General features: G+C 39.6%; 1 long non-coding RNA gene across 1 annotated transcript; it reads left to right on the forward strand.

The window, feature by feature from the left end:
- Window positions 1-7,927: 7,927 nt before the first annotated feature.
- LOC109220799 lies at window positions 7,928-8,888 on the forward strand. The gene is made up of 2 exons (XR_002067151.1): window positions 7,928-8,053; window positions 8,577-8,888. It is a non-coding gene; the product is annotated as an uncharacterized LOC109220799 (long non-coding RNA).
- Window positions 8,889-15,870: the final 6,982 nt, after the last annotated feature.

Genomic DNA, 15,870 nt, shown 5'->3' on the forward strand with positions numbered 1-15,870 from the left:
CATGTAATTTCATTTCGATCCACCAACGCCTCCCCATGGCTCCAACAATATTGAGTCCGCTTGATCATAACTCACTTGATTTCCCTTCACGTACATAACAAATTAATGGCTCCATTATTTGCAGTGAAAAAGAAAAATAGAATGAATATATATACAGTCATGTAATAGAAGAGAAGGCAAGGTACCATTGCTGGCGATTTGCTTTGATTTTTTTTTTTCACTCCCTTTCTCTTAATATTTCTTATGATCATTCTATTTAAAGTTATTTATCTGTATAAGGAGCTAGAAGAGTAACATAAGTCATTAGTTTTAAGAAAGGGATCTGTGCTTGTGTGTAAGTATGATGAAGTATAGGAAGTAGAGGTGATTAAACAAAGGAGGAAATAATCACAAAACTAGTTAATTTTATGGTATGGTCACAAAATAAGAAGAAGAAGGAGCAAGAATACAAAGGATCTGAAGAAAGAAGAACAAAATAGTCATAGCAGGAAACCATACATAAAAATTCAGTTAAATAAACTTTGTTTAGCTAAACATGATTGGCTAAGATCATTGTTGACTAACCTTTTTAATTGATGTTGAAGATGAAAAATCTGTGAGATATATGGCAACAGAGAGTATGGAATGGTTGCTTGTTTCAGTTGTTGTGTATGTATAATGTATGAATTCTCCACTTTTCAACAAACCAACTACTTGAAATAAATAGTCTTAGTTTCTTTAACTTTGTTTAGAAGTGAGCACTATTTATACATTTACTCTTTTATTCATAGTTGGAAGTGCAATTTTTAGAGTTCGTGATCGAATGTATCAGAACTAGTCTCACCTCACCTTAGTGCGACAATTGAGTCGGGCGGTTGAGCAACATTAAGGGCACTGCCGATTCAGGTGTAACGCGTAGCAAGAAATAGCATTGACCTCGTATTAAAAGAGGAAAAGAAATTGTAGGTGTGAGAATGCTGAAAATTATCAGTGTGAATACTAAGGATAGCCCGACGCACAAAGCATCCTCCATTCTGTGACTATAATCCTCCCTTTTCTAAACAAATTGTTTATTCCTCCTTTTTGTTGCAATACTTCGTGGATGTGGTGGAACCAATTTTCTTTACTCTAGAAGTGAGAAAAGTTCTATTCATTTTTTGATGTTTTATACTTCAATACCATATAAAAGTGGGGTGATTTGTGTGATGTCTAATTTTCGCTTGCACAGGATTATAGAAGGACCTTTCCTTACACTACTGTTGGAGGATAATAAATACATAAAGTAAAGAACACAAAGATTTTTACGGGGAAAACACCCGGCTTAAAAGGTAAAAAGATTATGACCTACTACCCAGTAGGTTTTTTCCAACACTTCACTAAATTACTAAGTTAAAAACAGCGTTTACAAAACTCTAGTAAACCTAAAGATTACCTCTAACCCTTTGTGGCAACCAGCCTCAAGTTGTTGCGACAACTTCAAGTAAACTCTAACTTGAATACTACAACTCAAAGTACCTAGTACAAATGCTTCTAGATAAAGCTGAAAGGTACAACTCAAAAGCCCTACTACAATGAAACTAGAATAAAAGACAGAAACTTGAAACTGATTCTTCTATCTGGTTCACGTAGCTTTAGGTTTACACACTTGAATCACACAGGAATTGCTTGCAACATGCCTTGCTATTTTGCTCTCAACTCTTTCTTAACTTCTGCGTTTGTGCATTACCTGTAAAAAAGAGCACACTGATATTTATAGAGTTAGTTGAATAGGATTAACTAGAGTTCTAATGTTATACTCTTCCTTGATGGAAGAATTCTAGTTATCTTCAACTTCTAACTCTTTCCCTTATCTTGGATAGAGTTCTCTTCACGTAAGGAGTCCTGCTCCTTATCGAATATGCAAACTTTTCGTTCAGGAGATATCCATCATAACTTATGCTTATCCCTTTCATGTACATGCCTTGTGCTCGAATCTGCCCGTGTCTGTGTACACTATATATGGACGTGGTTCATGCGTGTGTTTCATTATCAATTATCAAAACAAACTGACTCAGGCCAATATTTTTGTTAGGTTTTCTATTGTGTGTTCCTATCCCTTAAGAATTAGAAAAAAGATGAGCAGTGAATTCTTGATTTCCACCAATTTAATTTCTACTGATGCAAAGCTGGAGATAATGCGATCCCTTTGGTTACACTATTAGATGTTTGTCCTGATTTTCTTACTATATTTGATTTTCCTACCTCTTGAAGGAAAGGGAAATATATTTACCATAATTGGATTTTTCTTCTTGTGGAGGAAATTATAAATCTTCCATATTTGGCTAGTCCATTTTCTTGTAGGAAAAGGTTTGGACTTTTATAAAGTGACAATCCTTCCTTCTCATTCAGGAGCATCCACAATGTAGTCATATGGAGTTTGAGAGTCTTGTTTAGGGGGAGAACTTTTTGGAACAAGTGTTAGTGTGTCACTTGTGTTTGCCTCTCCGTGAGGTTGTTCTTTCAATATTTTTGTACACTCTTTTATATAATGGATTGCTCATTTCTGCCATGAACGTAGGTCAATTGACCAAACCACGTTAAATGTTTGTATCTCTTTTGGTATATTTCTTGTTTGTTATCTAATTTATCGTCGTTCAAGGTTTTCTTACTAGCTTGCGCATGACACCTAATTATTTTCGGTCCTAACAGACCCTTTGGTGACAAAGGCACTGTTCGACACCCCTGATTTTGTTTGGACAATTGATGAAGATGCAGTATCAATGCGATATAGTAACAGGAATGGCTCTATGCCTTCTGCTTAGGAATAGTGCAGGTATTAGTTCTATGTTAATCTTTCTCCTGTATTTATTTGTCTGAGCCTTGTGTAGTTGCAGTGGGAACATTGGGAGCTAAGACATATGGAAGAGGATTGAAGCTCATATGACCATCCATTTTACCCTTTTGTTGAGCGACTTATCCACATTTAGTTCTGACAAAATACTGTATAAGCCATAAGAAAATACACTAAACTTACAGGAACTGTAATAACTGAATATCCATGCGTTATCCTCCGGGTGAGTATGTACTTTTGACTGATATGCGAGAACCTGAGAACTATGATGAAGCCATGCAAGATACTCACAAAGATCAGTGGATAGAAGCCATGAAAGATGAGATGAAGTCACTCCATGGGAGTGACACAATGAGTTAGTGAAATTGCCGAAAGGTAAGAGAGCTTTATCTAACAAATGGATATTCAGAATAAAGCAAGATAACCATATATACCTCTGCGCCTAGGTACAAGGAGAGGTTAGTTGTTAAGAGTTTTGGCCAGAAGAAAGGAGTTGACTTTGATGAAATTTTCTCGGCTGTTGTAAAGATGACTTCTATCTAGGCTTAGGCGCGAGTCTAGATTTAGAGGTTGAGCAGATGGATGTAAAGACTGTTTTTCTTCATGGTGATTTAGATAAAGATATTTATATGGAGCAACCTGAGGACTTCGTAGTTAAGCTGCAGATAAGCATGCGTTTTGCAGAAAATTACAAGCATGAAGCCTCTCAATAGTTGCTCTACTTGAAGATACATTTGGCCCCTTGATTGGAGGGGGAGTTTGTTGGGCACATGCCCATGTTGTCCAGCCAAAGGCCCAATGGCCTACTCCTATTCTCTTTTGATTTCCATTCCTATTCGAAATTGAATTTGGTTTTTATAGAGTTGGTTTTGGCTTTAAGAGAAAACACTACTCATTATTTATAAATACGACAACCTTGGAGAATTATTCTATGCTCATTGGTATAAGTCTTTGAAAGACTTAAGCACAGAAGAGTAGTGATAATAGGCTAAATCTAGGTAATTTGGGGATTGTTTATGCTCCCGCTTAATTGTATTCCGATGTCATAATGTGGTTAATTGATTAAAAATGGTCTCTAATTGTGAATTATATACATTGCAGGATGAGGAGCCTATGTGATGCCTTAAAGAGGTGATTGGAACTACTTTAGAGCAAAAACAACCCCTCGGAGCTAAGTACGCACGAAAACGAGAAAAAGAATCAAGGAAGCAAAGTGCTGGGCTAGCGCGCCCAGATGCGCGACCACGCTAGTCCGAATTCCGGAAATTGTTTGCCAGGGGTATAATTGGACATTTGGAGGAAACCCCACTTAACCTATATAAAGTCAAGCTCGCCCAAGGATTATTTATCAAGGTTTTCATAGTCTAGAGGGAAAAAGAGAGAGGCAAGAGGCAAGGAGGAGATTTAACCATCAATTTCTTCTTTTCTTCCCGTTGTTTTTGCTAATTGTGATGAATTTGAACCCTATTGTGATGAACATGAGTATGAGTGGCTAAACACCCATTGTTCTGGGGTTGTGATTTAGCCATGAATATTGTGGTTTGATATTAGCTTGACCTTGATTATGATTCACCAATATATGGTTGTTTCTTCAATTCTGTGTTCAATTGCTTAATTGTCTGGCCAACAGTTAGGTTCTATTTACTATCTATGCTATGCTTAGGAAAGCCATGTTTAGATTAGAGAATAATTGAAGAGAGCATGATCTTAACCCTTAGGGGGAGCGGATTTGTGGTTAGGATAGGAATATACCTAGTCACCGTGCTTAATGAAATATCGTAATCTTAATGTGTTCTTAATAGATTTATTTCATAGGAATATAGGTGTTAATCTATTGAGAATATGTTAGTAGTACTTGGGGAGAAGGCTATGAGAGCATTTATCGATTAATTAGCAACTGTGGGTGAATTATATGAGAGGGAGAGTTAATTAGAACACAATACGAATGGTGAATCGATCACAACCCTGGAATACTTATCTCTACTGAATACACAACCATCAATTCGTTACTTGACAATTTGTTATTACTTAGAATCGTAGTATGTAATCATATCATTGGACTTTGATTTTAGCTGGACTGAATAGCAATTTGGGTAATTTTGTGAGTAGTTTACACAAGTCTCTGTGGATTCGACATTTAACTTATAATTGTATTACTTGTCGACCACGTATACTTGCGTTTGCGTTTGGGAGCAACAAGTTTTTTGGCGCCTTTGCCGGGGACTTGAATATTAGCTACTTGCTAGTTTTTGCTTTAATTGCTTATTTTGTCTAGTCTAACGTACTTGATTGTTGCTCAGATCTCAGGAATTTTGATTGAATGCGTAGGGTCAGAAGCCCGGACCGACTTCAAGGCTTTGATCCTGAACCTGAGAGAACATTTCATAGGAGGTTGAGGGAAGCAAGGGACACGAATAATATTCAGTCACTTGTTCAAATTCCTGTTGACATGGCAGAGGAGCAACCCATGGCTGTTCAGGAGGTGGCAATGCCCAGCATTGCTAATGCCACCTCCAGTATAGTGAAGCCCAGGATCACTGGACACTTTGAGCTGAAACAGAGCATGATCCAGCTGCTTCATGCAAACGGGCAATTTATGGGTCTTCCACATGAGGATCCGCAGCAGCATATTCTGAACTTCTTGGAGATTAGTGATACTTATATCACTAACGGGGTCACTCTAGATTATGTGAGGCTCACACTTTTTCCATTCTCTCTGTTGGGTGAGGCTAAGCGATGGCTAAAGGCAGAACCAGCTAACTCCATTACATCATGGAATGATTTGGCAAGAAAATTTCTGGCAAGGTTCTTTCCTTCAGGCAAAACTGCAAAGATCAGAAGTGAAATAGTGGCCTTCAAACAGAAAGCAGGAGAATCTTTATACTCAGCTTGGGAAAGGTTCAAGGGGCTACTCAGAGACTGTCCTCATCACAATCAGATGAATGAAGTGTTAGCTCACACTTTCATAGAAGGACTACATTCTGAAACTAAGATCGTGGTAGATGCTGCAGCCGGGGGTCAAGTGTTGGAGAAAAGCTTTGACGAGATATATACATTGTTGAACAAATTTTCCAAGAGAAATTCGGATTGGCAAGGAGAGATGGGCAGACACACAGTGCAAAAGTCTGCAGGGGTTCTTGAGTTAGATGTCGTCTCAGCATTATCAGCACAGATTGCTACATTGGCCAATCAAGCCAACCAGATGAACTTGAGTATCAACAAGCAACAAACACAACCGGTACAATAGGTTCAAGCTTTTTGTGAAATATGTGGAGAGGGGCACACGAGCGTCATATGCCCCGCAAACCTAGAGTCTGTCTGCTTTGTGGGTAATTCAAATAGGGGCCAAACAAACCAATATGGGAACACTTACAATCCCAACTAGAGGAACCACCCAAACTTCTCTTGGGGTGGAAACCAGGGTACTCAAAATCAATACAGGCCTCAAGCACCTCAACAGCAATACAGACCACCTCAGGTTGAACAACAAGCGAGCCCTACAAGTCACCTTGAAGACATGTTCAAAAAGATGATGGTTGAACAGCAAACCCTAGCCACAACAGTGAGAAATTTGGAGCGTCAAATGGGACAGCTTGCTAGTGCTCAAAACACGAGACCAGCTGGAGCTCTCCCAAGTGACACTGAAGCTAATCCTAGGGCGGCCCTTAATGCCGTATCGTTGAGGAATGGGAGACAGATAGAGGAAGTTCTATCTAAAAAGAGGAAACAGGTAACTTTTAATGAGATTCCAGCCGTTGTAGAATCAACATCAGAGAAAGCCAAGGAGCCAGAGAAGCCAGCTGGAGAGGCGGTGGCTGAGCAAGCCCCACAATTGGTTGCAAGGCCACCACCTCCATTCCCTCAAAGACTGCAGAAATTACGAGATAATGCCACATATAAAAAGTTTCTTGATATCTTGAAGCAGGTGAAAATAAATATTCCATTGGTTGACATCTTACAAGAAGTACCCAAATATGCAAAGTACATCAAGGACATTGTGGCGAATAAAGGAGGCTGACCGAGTTCGAGACTGTGGCACTCACTGAGGAGTGCAATTCCAGAATTCAAGGCAAGTTACCTCAGAAATTGAAGGATCCAGGTAGTTTCACTATCCAAATCACGATTGGTAAACATGCTGTTGGGCGAGCTCTATGTGACATTGGAGCAAGCATCAATTTGATGCCGCTATCTATATTCAGACAGTTGGGGTTGGGTGAACCACGCCCAACAACAGTTATTTTATAGTTAGCTGACCGCTCCCTTGCTCATCCTGAGGGAGTGATTGAAGATGTGCTAGTGCAAGTGGGGTCTTTTATATTCCCAGCTGATTTCATTATCCTGGATTACGAGCCTAATCAGGAAGTCCCATTTATTTTGGGGCGTCCATTCTTAGCCACGGATCGAGCTATTATTGATGTTTGTGAAGGAAAGATGATGATGAGAGTGGGTGACCGAGTGGAGGTCTTCAATGTTTATAGAGCACTCAAGTTACCAACCCATTATGAAGAGTTATCCATGATCTCTGCGGTGGAAGGTGATGCCACATCGTTAGTACCCTATATGAGCCCTGCAGATCCTGTTGAACGAGTATTGATTGGAGACGTAAAAAATGGTGAAGATGAAAGGATGGGAGAAATTGAGCAAGCGCTGGATATGTCATGCAGTTATGTACATGGGGTTAGAAAATTTGAAGAGTTGGACAGGCCTGTCACTCTGACCCTATCCAGGCCATCTATTGAAGAAGCTCCGAAGCTAGAACTCAAGCCACTTCCAGCGCATCTGCGCTATGCTTATTTGGGGAACTCAGAGACACTGCCCGTGATTATTTCATCCAGCTTGACCAGCACTCAAGAAGAAAAATTGCTCAGAGTCCTCCGCGAGCATAAAAGGGCCATTGGGTGGACTATAGCTGACATCAAGGGTATTAGTCCATCGTTTTGCATGCATAAAATCTTTCTAGAGGACGGACACCGCCCCAGTGTAGAGCAGCAAAGGAGATTAAATCCCATTATGATGTAGCTATTAATGAGCTAAATCAGTACTTTGCATAATAATCTAATATATATATGTGTGTGTGTATATATACTGAGATCTTCTATTCTTTCAACTTGTGAATATCTCAAACTGATCCTCTGAAATTTTCAGGGCACTCTGACAGCTATCAGAGACTGGTTTAGAGACTATAAGATTCCTGACGGAAAGCCTGCTAACAAGTTTGGACTTGGAAACAAGCCAGCTAACAAGGTACCCTCTTGAACATTATTATGTTGATTTCTTCATACTGATGAAATATTGGCAAATTTGTTACTGTCTGTTAAAGATCCTTGTTTCTGACTTTCTGTCATATCTATTACTGTGTTGAGATTATATTGCATTCAAAGAGACCGATCTTAAGTTTTTAATGGTTGTTGGTGCTAAGCAAAATTTTGACCTCCACATTTGGGGATCACTTCTCAGTTATTCTATGTGAAGATAAATTCTTTTCGTCCCTCTTTCGCAGTGAATGATTATATAATATCTTGTATGTGTTTTCCTGTAAGAGTGAATCAGTTTAGCACATAATGACATGAGCGGGTGAAGAATAATGGTATTTATTATTTGCATGCATTTTATCTCCCAATGCCCCCAAAAGAACGTAAAACAAAGGAGATTAGAAAACTTTGTCCACTTAAGCAAGCCTGTGCTTCTTGGCATTTCATAGTTAGAATTGCCTGTTCTGCTTTCTTTGCATGATCCTGCTGATTATCTAATTCCTTTGCAATCACAGGATTATGCACTTAAGATTATTACGGAAACCAACGAGTCTTGGGCAAAGCTTGTTAAGAGATCTATCCCTGCTGGTGACCTTTCACTTGTGTAGATGCGGATTGATAATGCTTGAACAGCTAGTTTTTTTGCTGTAAACTGAACTGGATGTTGAAACCCTAGTAATTCTTTTACTCTCTCCTCATTTGTGAGGTGGAAATGAGTTCATAAGATTCACTCAGTATAAAAAGATACTGCTTTTTCATCTGTACGTATCTCTGCACGAATTTGACTTTTAAAGCTATATGACGAAAAAGATACAGATATAGCTTAATTGATCTTCGACCTCTAATTGCATAAATCAAGAAGTATCAATGTTTCTTGGTTACAAAATTACAAGAGATTTTTTGCAAGCTTCCTGGGTGTCGCATGATTCCATTAGCTGCAGTCGTAACAGGTTACATAGTGTGGTAGCTTAATCCACCATGAAATCAGACAATGAGTGAGATTCCATTGTGATCTGTGGAGTTGCATCTGATCTTTCCTGAAGCTGGAAGAAGCATTCATAACCTGAAGCTCACTAATGATGAGCTGTTTTCTGAAGAAAACGATTCACTTTCATAGCCAAATCTTAGCACTACTATTGGTAAAAATGACTCTGAGAGTACTATTGGAGATTGGTACTTCCATGGATTTGCATTGACTAATGGGTATCAAGCCTGGACTCTCTTTGTGTACTGAACTCCTGATCCCTGAATCTTGTTGACTGAAGCAGAGCTGAAAATGTTTTACAGTAATTCTTTTGACAAGTGAAAAATATTTCATTAGTATTACACCAAGTCAATGTGAGAAATATTTAGATATGGAATGTGTGACACAACCACATTCATCTATCGGATTAGCAAAGGTGTCCTATACAAAAGAGAATACTCTTACACCAAACGGTTGAACATAGGATATCATTGTATGTGGCCGATAAATGAGCAATTGGGACTAACTCAGAAGCTGGATTGGTACATAATGACCTGTACAGTGAGGAAGCTGTCTAGTTGATTCAGGTGTAGAATATATGCCATTATTGAGCAGCATTTATGTCCTAGCAGGTAAACTTAGGTATTAATAGTTGATCTTATTTATAATCGCTGGTACAATATTTATGAGATTAAGACTTCTTTTATTTGTGGGATTTTCACCGAGTTGTTGTTATTTTTTTGTTGATTAACACTTATTTTATGTTTATATTCTCTGAGTAATGCAAAAGGCTATGCTTTTTTGAGTTAACTTATACGTGCAACTTATTGGGGGCATGCAATCAAGATGATCGAACTGTGGGAGCGACTGCTAATGCTTGCGCTAAAGTAAGCTACCTAGATCACAGGGGGTGCGGTCCTTCCATGAACCTCAACGCAGGATGCTTTGTGCATCGGACTCCTTTTTATGCGATCAAGATGATCACATCTTTAGGTTATTGAGGTGAGTGATCTTATAGTTGGCATTATAGATAAGAAACTCAGTCAGTTTGGGTTTTGGAGAACTCAAGAAATGTACCCTTGATTGTATATGAACAAGTACCAAAGGAAGGTCTGCGTTGTTCGTTTTAGAATTTCTGTGGTGGAGACTTGATATCATGTCAAGAGAGGAACAGATCACAGTTGCAGCCAATATCTCAATGACTCTGCTTATCATCCATTCAAGAAGTCAAGATATTTGATGGTACTAACACCACTATCCAAGAACATGACTCTACATGATCTTGCAGGAACTGCGGGCAGCTTCTTCGGGTGAGAATTTTGCCCAAGATAACCTAGTACATGTTCATCACTTGATAGTCCTTTGTAATTTTCGATCCAGCTTCATTCACCTTAGGCATATCCATGAACACTCATATTCTTGTTTCCTAGAAGTAGCAGATATATTCCTTCATTCTACCTGTAAACTTTATATACCCCCAGAGTCCTGGATTTGAGTGAATGCATCAAAAAAATGCATGAATATACTAGAGCTTTGATATGTCTGAGAAACCTAGATCTCTCAAACAGTCAATCCAGAAGCTCCCACATACGGATCTTGACATAAATGACTGACCCGCTCACCTGCTGCTTCAGGAAACTTCGCTTGCTTCCAAACTTTAGAAGTCAATTCTCTTACCTTTGAGGGGTGGATTGGGTATAAGGAGCCCGGGGAACATCAGAAGTAAGAGATATTCGATCCAAAGGCAAGAAACAAGTTGGGTTGTAGGGACTTCCAATGGGAAGTGGGAATAAAGAGCACAATTTGAAACTGACAAAGGCACCCACTTCATATGTGGTAATTCATAGAAAGTTAATAGTTCATTGAGAAGGTTACCGGTGGGCTGATGGCAAAGTCTTGGAAATAACTCTCGAATGCTTTAGCCACATTTTAAACTCAAAAAACTATGTATCAGAGCATATCCAGAATCAACTTTCCAGATTGGGGCTTTCTGAAACTGCTTCTGATCTACTATTAAAGCTTCTCAGAACACTTTGTATACAAGCGATGGATGGAGTTGCATATACTGGGGAAGAGTCCTATGATGGTGACACTCAAACCATTCACATCCATGGAACTCTAATAGTCAGGCTCTACCCTTACTTAGAAGAGAGGACTTGCACTTGACATATGAGCAGCATTCCATGCCTAAAATGCTGCCATCAGCAGTTATATCAAACTCATGAAATATTTATATCAAACTCCCCCAGTTTTTGAAGCTAATTTACAAAAGGTTAAGTATCAATTCCCAGAGAGTGCAAGACTAAAAGTAACTTTTATTTGGAAAACACAACACTGTCATCAGTAGTTAATGTAGCATCTATATAACCTAACTATGCGTGAGAGAAATAAAGCTGTGATAACCATAACATCCTCGGTGCGATGGATTAGGAATTTGCTGGTGAAAACTTGAGGGAAATACTATTGACACAATGGCGCTCATCTGTTGGAGTAGGGAACCCCTCACCCTTGAAAACATGACCAAGGTGGCCACCACAAGCTGCACAAGTAATCTCGATCCTCCTGCCATCGGGGTCAGCCTGAAAAGTATCCAAACATTAGACAGTGCCCAACATCAATTCTAGAAAAATTGCTTAGGACACATACAACATAAATACATTGAACAAGCAATCTCATGACTAAAAACATTCAAGAAAAATCAACGGGAATACCTTCTGTATTTCTGATGTTTTTCGAAAAATATGAATAGCATAAAATCANTCACCTTTGAAGGGAAGTGCTGGTTGCACCTCATCAACAACCGCTTGATTCCGTCTCACAATACTACAGAGGTAAATGGGCCCCGAGCTGCCTTGATTTGGTGCTTTGTAAATGGTTACGACTTCGATGTGGCCAAAGTGATGCATGATGAGATATTCGTCCGATGTCAAGTCAAAAGGTATGGATTCTTTTTCCCCTCTTTAGTGACTCAACTATGCAGGGATGCTCGGGTACCCGAAAATCTAGCTGTGGATGGGTTGGTAAAAAAGGAGGGCAAGTTCCCTGCTGATAAGGTGACCACGGTCAAGGAGCCGGAAGTAGTAGAGGCGACGGAGAGTAGTAGCTCTGATGATTCTGATGATGAGGAGGATGCTGAGGAGAACGTGGAGGCCGCACCACAGGCTCAGGAGCAAGGTGTAGCAGCTGCAGGACCATCTGGGACTACGCCATCTTCAGGAGTTGCCCGGGTGTCCCGTTTCACTGCTTTGGAGCAGGAGATGGCTGGTTTGCGCACATCCATGACTGATTTGGGCACCCGAGTAGACGCGGTAGCTGACCGACAAGTGATGTCGGAAAAGAAATTCATGGGATGATTGCAAGCTCTGGGTCATGTGTGCCACGTCAACCCAGTCACTGTCTCCGACCAGGAGTGACACTTCAGGGAAGTACCTTCACCTCATTGCTCTTTCTTATTTTAAGCCATGGGGACATGTCTTCATTTTCAAGTGTGGGGTGGGGGCACTTCATTGTATGTATGTATGTAGCTGTATCATGTGAATGTTATTTTTGTTTTGTTTTGTTTGACTCTGATAGTTTTGGTGTTAAGTAGGAATCGTTAGTTTAAAATAGATAAGTGGCTCGTCCCGATGACGGATCCCTTTCGGCGGGGTTCTTGAGGGACTAAGTCGAAAAAAAAAAATTTGAAAAAAATGTAGACTCTTCCTGATGACGGATCTGTTAGACAATTAGTTTGAGGGAAGTTAGTCTAGAGAAAACACCAAATAGATTTTTTTATTTTTTTAGGTAATGTAGCAACTCCCCCTTGGTTTTTCTTTGGGCCACGGTTCTTTTCCAAGAGTTTTAACTTGAACCGGGTATAGGTAGTTTTTTTTAATTTTGTTTTCTTTGTGATTTGTAGAGTAGATTAATGGGCTACGAGCTAGAAAATCAAGAGAGAACCCATAGCGTTGACACACCTGAACACAATAGACCCTAGAGTGTAACGCTTAGTCTTATTTGTTGAATTTCACTAAAGTGCCTTAATCTGTATGTTTGTTACTGAATTGAATGCTCGTAATGGAGCGTTTTGATGAGCTGATCTGGAATGAATCATATGCCATGTGTGGTGAGGTTTTTGTGTAGTCCATGTATTGTACTTGTGTCTAGAACTTGCCTGGTATGTGAGTTGAAGCAAAATTTTAGGTGATGCTCGATGTGAAAAATGATTTTAGGCTTTCTTTGATCTTTTTGAGCTTAATTGCTTACCACAAATAAAATTTATCCCTAGTCAACCCTTTTGAGCCTATAGACTTTTATTTGGTATCCACATTACAAGCCTATATCCTTTTTGTTCTTAATTGACATTGTTTGATCCTTTTACCTCTTAAAGCACTTTAATTGTGAGATGAGCGCTAAAATAGAGGTGAATAAATTGTTGACTTGTTCTTGCTAGTGGGGTATAAATTAAAGTGGTGCTTAAGGAAAGAGGGAACATTGTTGGGAATAATTTTAGTTGTGAAATTGAAGTTGGGATTGAAGAATGTGCGCTCAAAGTGATTATGTGATGTGTTAAAGTGCTTAGGAGGGTGAACCACTATTCCTAAATATGTCCTACCTATCCCTTAGCCCACATTACAACCATGAAAAAGTCCTAATTGATTTTAGATCGAGTGAGCCTACATTAGTAGAGATTTACATTAAGGGCAAGCTTATGGTACCTATTGCATGCATGTGACTTCTTTTGTGAGGGTGAGCGATTTCCCTTGATATATGTGAGCATAAGACTCAAATGTGCGGATTGATTTTATTCTCCTTACTGTGATTGTGAGGGCATGTGATTCGTGAAGGAAAGGCAAGTCTTGACTTCTGTGTAGAGTACTTTGAGGAAGTATGAATATTGCATGGCACTTGAGAGTCGACTTTTAAGGCTGGGATTGTTCACTGCTAGGCGTAATGTATGTAAATTGTTCTGGGTGTAATGCGTAAGGGGAAATGGTTGAGTGAAGGAACCTCTAGGGAGTATAGGGTGATTGCTCGAGGGCTAGCAATGAATTAAGTGTGGGGTGTTGATAATAGGCTAAATCTAGGTAATTTGGCAATTGTTTATGCTCCCGCTTAGTTATATTCCGATGTCATAATGTGGTTAATTGATTAAAAATGGGCTCTAATTGTGAATTGTATACATTGCAGGATGAGGAGCCTATGTGATGCCTTAAAGAGGTGATTGGAACTACTTTAGAGCAAAAACAACCCCTCGGAGCTGAGTACGCACGAAAACGAGAAAAAGAATCAAGGAAGCAAAGTGCTGGGCTAGCGCGCCCGGATGCGCGCCCACGCTAATTATAGCGCGGTCAAAACAGAATGTTGGCCAACTAGCACAGTCAGATGCGCGCCCAGATGCGCGACCGTGCTAGTCCGAATTCCAAAAATTGTTTGTCAGGGGTATAATTGGAAATCTGGAGGAAACCCCACTTAACCTATATAAAGTCAAGCTCGCCCAAGGATTATTTATCAAGGTTTTCATAGTCTAGTGGGAAAAAGAGAGAGGCAAGAGGCAAGGAGGAGATTTAACCATCAATTTCTTCTTTTCTTCCCGTTGTTTTTGTGATAAACATGAGTATGAGTGGCTAAACACCCATTGTTCTGGGGTTGTGATTTAGCCATGAATGTTGTGGTTTGATATTAGCTTGACCTTGATTATAATTCACCAATATATGGTTGTTTCTTCAATTCTGTGTTCAATTGCTTAATTGTCTGGCCAACAGTTAGGTTCTATTTACTATCTATGCTATGCTTGGGAAAGCCATGTTTAGATTAGAGAAGAATTGAAGAGAGCATGATCTTAACCCTTAGGGGGAGCGGATTTGTGGTTAGGATAGGAATATACCTAGTCACCGTGCTTAATTAAATATCGTAATCATAATGCGTTCTTAATAGATTGATTTCATAGGAATATAGGCGTTAATCTATTGAGAATAGGTGAGTAGTACTTCGAGAGAAGGCTATGAGAGCATTTATCGATTAATTAGCAACCATGGGTGAATTATATGAGAGGGAGAGTTAATTAGAACACAATACGAATGGTGAATCGATCACAACCCTGGAATACTTATCTCTACCGAATACACAACCATCAATTCGTTACTTGACAATTTAGTTATTTCTTAGAATCGTAGTATAATATAATCATATCATTGGACTTTGATTTTAGCTGGACTGAATAGCAATTTGGGTAATTCCGTGAGTAGTTTACACAAGTCTCTGTGGATACTTGCGTGTGCGTTTGGGAGCAACAAGTTTTTGGCGCCGTTGTCGGGGACTTGAATATTAGCTACTTGCTAGTTTTTGCTTTAATTGCTTATTTTGTCTAGTCTAACATACTTGATTGTTGCTCAGATCTAAGGAATTTTGATTGAATGCGTAGGGTCAGAAGCCAGGACCGACTTCAAGGTTTTGATCCTGAACCTGAGAGAACATTTCACAGGAGGATGAGGGAAGCAAGGGATACGAATAATATTCAGCCACTTGTTCAAATTCCTGTGGACATGGCAGAGGAGCAACCAATGGCTGTTCAGGAGGTGGCAATGCCCAGCATTGCTAATGTCACCTCCAGTATAGTGAAGCCCAGGATCATTGGGCACTTTGAGCTGAAATAGAGCATGATCCAGCTGCTTCATGCAAACGGGCAATTTATGGGTCTTCCACATGAGGATCCGCAGCAGCATATTCTGAACTTCTTGGAGATTAGTGATACTTATATCACTAACGGGGTCACTCCAGATTATGTGAGGCTCACACTTTTTTCATTCTCTCTGTTGGGTGAGGCTAAGCGATGGCTAAAGGCAGAACCAGCTAACTCCATTACA

Source organism: Nicotiana attenuata, unplaced genomic scaffold (assembly GCF_001879085.1).
Source record: "Nicotiana attenuata strain UT unplaced genomic scaffold, NIATTr2, whole genome shotgun sequence".
NCBI classification, from domain to species: domain Eukaryota; kingdom Viridiplantae; phylum Streptophyta; class Magnoliopsida; order Solanales; family Solanaceae; genus Nicotiana; species Nicotiana attenuata.